The sequence below is a fragment of the Mesitornis unicolor genome, unplaced genomic scaffold (assembly GCF_000695765.1).
Source record: "Mesitornis unicolor isolate BGI_N332 unplaced genomic scaffold, ASM69576v1 scaffold35519, whole genome shotgun sequence".
NCBI lineage: Eukaryota > Metazoa > Chordata > Aves > Mesitornithiformes > Mesitornithidae > Mesitornis > Mesitornis unicolor.
Window position 1 is genome coordinate 25,601 of NW_010208861.1, and position 3,489 is coordinate 29,089.

The following is a 3,489-nucleotide window of genomic DNA, read 5'->3' on the forward strand; positions in this document are numbered from 1 at the left end:
AACCAAGATTACTTTTTTATTGCAAACTACAACCATATTGGTAAAATTAGAAATGTACTGTGTTTTGCTGTTTCTTCTGAAAATTATGCAATATTATAAATAATAATGAAAACATTCTGTGTGCTTATTATTCATGTAAACTTGTGCTGGGGCTATAGCACACCATGCTTACAAATACCAAATCATTAGTTGTGATTAGACCCACATCTGCACATTAATGCCAGAAAAAGTTGTCTCTCTCTTGCATGTAAAAGAAAAGAGCTGTTTTCATGAAAAGCTATTGCACAGCAAATGAGAATGTTCACTGGAGTTTCTTACAGTCCTATACAATGTGTCCCTTCAGGTAGTAACATTCATTATTTCCTCGTCTTCAAGGATTTAGCAGACTTACCCACACTAAGCTAATACAGCTTCCCAGCATCATTGTGAGGTAAATACGTAGTGTTTAAACTTCAAGAGCAGAAATTAAGGCTGAAAGAGCTCCTTGGTTGGCCACAGTCAGCCAGAGCTTACAGCAAACTAAGGAATGGCACTTGGCCATTGTGCTCTGTGTGTGTCTTTCACCAGTAATGTTGACACTTCAACAGCTTTTTATGCAATTCCTTTTAACCAGACCAAACCATTCCATGATTCTATGATTCTAAAATATGCACTTTGCTATAGCCATATCAAAACAGTGCAAAATCTTCAGTATATACAGTCTTGGAGCAGACAGTGATGAAAATAACCAATACTTAAAACCTTTACTCTTAAAAGACTGATGCGTAGAAACCATAAATCAGAATGGATCTAGATTTTCAGAGTCCCATTTTGGCACTACAATCATTGAAGTATCATTATATTAATAATTCCTGCAGACCCTGTCATTTATGCAATTACCTGGACAAAAAATATTCCTCCTTTGTCTCACTAAGCATTTGCAGTCACAAATTTGGTGATGTGACGCTTGAACTCCTGTTAATAATAACATTGTTCATCGACCTTTTTATCTAACTATGGTAGCTGTATGTACCATGTAAGTGCATAATGAGGTGTTCAGTTCATTTGAATGATTGTTCTAATATTTTTAATGTCACTATGTGCCTTTTAATAGTACTTTTATGTAGGAATGACAAAGCATGCTACAAATACCTAAATAACCACACAACCTGCTGAAAGCTCTGATGATCCCTGCTGCCAAAATACAGACAGGTAATCTGTCATGTATCAACTGAGGGTGTCTGGATAAAACTCAGCAGAGAATACAGAAAGTCTAGCACTGTAGGTCTGTGTCTCAGCTCCATTTGACAATGACTTCTTTTTCCATCTGTACCTAAGGTTTGAGTCAACGTTTCTTCTCAAATGGGAGTGAAGGAAACCTAAATTAGTTTATTAATCTCCCATTGTCTTAAAAACTAGGGACATCTGCTTGAGACAACAGTAACTTTTTAGTGGAGTATGGCAGAAGGCAGGCTCAGGCTGATAAAGTATTCTTCCACTACTAAATTACTACAATTCAAAAGGTTTCTGTAGAGACTTTCCTGAGAGAACGATTACTAAGGAGTGAAAATGAGGCATAAATCAGAGCATTTCTTACCTACCTCACACACTTGCTTCAATCACACTTTTAAAGACACTACTGCAAGAAGCTAGTCAGTAAAGTGACCTCAGTGAGGCTGAGGTCTGTGCCAGGAGACAGATTTCTGGAGGCAGCATGTTTATTTGTGCCACACAACAAACTGAATATTATGATGCTATCTCAGTCTCTTTGGGCCTCAAAACTGCTGTTACACTGTCTCCATGGAAGGTGACAGTGAACCATCAGACCCCAGTTCCTAAGGGAGCTTGTGAATATTCACATGAAGGTTGATGTGAGCTCCCTTCTCCACCAGTGCTTCGCAGCAAACCTAGGCTGAGGGACAGGACCTTTAGTCAAGGCAATTTGCCACTTTTCTTCCCAAGGCCCCTCTGCTTATGCCTGATGCTCCCTGAGCCAGGCAGACAGCTCCTGCATCACCCACTGAACCACACAGAAAGAGCCATTGCTCAGTGGACAATGGCAGGGCTGGTGGCAGACAAGGGCTGTATACGCCAACACAAGTGTACATTATCCATGGCCTCAGCTTATGCTTTGCTCATACATAATGGCAGAGCCTCTGGTTTGCTCAGGGTCTGCTTTAAACTAAGTACCTTCATGGCTTGCTGTTTAGTAAATGCTGGTGATGGGCTATAGTGTTTCAATTACCTGTTCACAGCCAGAGGTCTAATCAAGCTGCCTGTGAATCCCCATTACCTCTGCCCCTGCTGTGCCCGAATCAGTGGGAGTCCCAGCAGCACAAATGTTTATCTCGGCACAATCTTCATCTCTGTCTTTGTTTTGCCTCATTTAGAAAAATCTTACTTACAAGTAAATGACACACACTCGGTAAAGGGGAAGTTAAACACACTGGAACCAAACTTCTGACATTGAGTTTTAAAGGAAACAAGAGGAACAGATCATAGGATGGTCCTACGGAGAAGGGATGTCAGCACCTTAGTGATGAAGTCTTTTTGTCTCAGACAGAAAGCATTTCCTCTGTCTGTCATTTCCTCTACTCTGCTGAGCAATGGCAGATCCCCCGGGATCTCTAGGCTGCCACAGGAGGAGTATAAATTTTAATCAAATCTTTCTGTGCCAGTTTGGGGTCATTTTCTCCCTTCTGAAGGATCCATTTGTCCTGATTAAAGTATCACAAGAAGTCATTTAAAGGACAAATAAATGACAAGAGATTTTATAAGTGATGGGTAAGGCCCATACTGAGTGGGCTATAATTCCTTCTATTAATGTCTTAGGTGGTGTTTTATTTCAGAAAGTGTTGGATTAGTGTTTTAAAAATACCCATAGGCCAAGCTGGAGACTTTTCTCAAGGTTTTCAGAGAGCAAGTAGGGAACAGACGTTGTAGCACTTGTGGTAGTGACAAAGTTTTTCAACTCAGTTCAAAAGCCACTATCACCTTCAAAGAAACTGAAAATGGGCTTTTTCTTTCTTAACAAGTGCTAATGTTGAAGACTGAGAATAATGAGAGAATTCTGCCATTCCGATGTGGCTTTCCATTTCAGTTTACAATTGCACTTGGATGGGAAAGCTGGTGATTGGGGCAAAGTGAGGGGAAACACATGCAAAGGACAGGCAAGCAGATGCTGCACCATCACTTCCCTGTGCCATTTCTGCTCTTCACACTCCCATTATTTCACACTTTTCAAAAGCGATGAGAAGTCTTCAAAACAGAAACCTCTCCTCCCCTGTGCTAACCCTGTTAGTGCACCATGGCACACTGACCTGGATCTGACCAGGGTACTTTCTTGATGTCTAGAATAACAGAATACCCAGTGTTTACTGTAGTTACTTCTGTCCTGAATGCACATTTCTCAGGGACTGGTGCATTTCTCAAGAAACAGAAGGCACTTGAAGAACTTGAACGTTTAATACTTCAGATGTCCACTTTGTTTCACTCAACACTTGTGGTGGG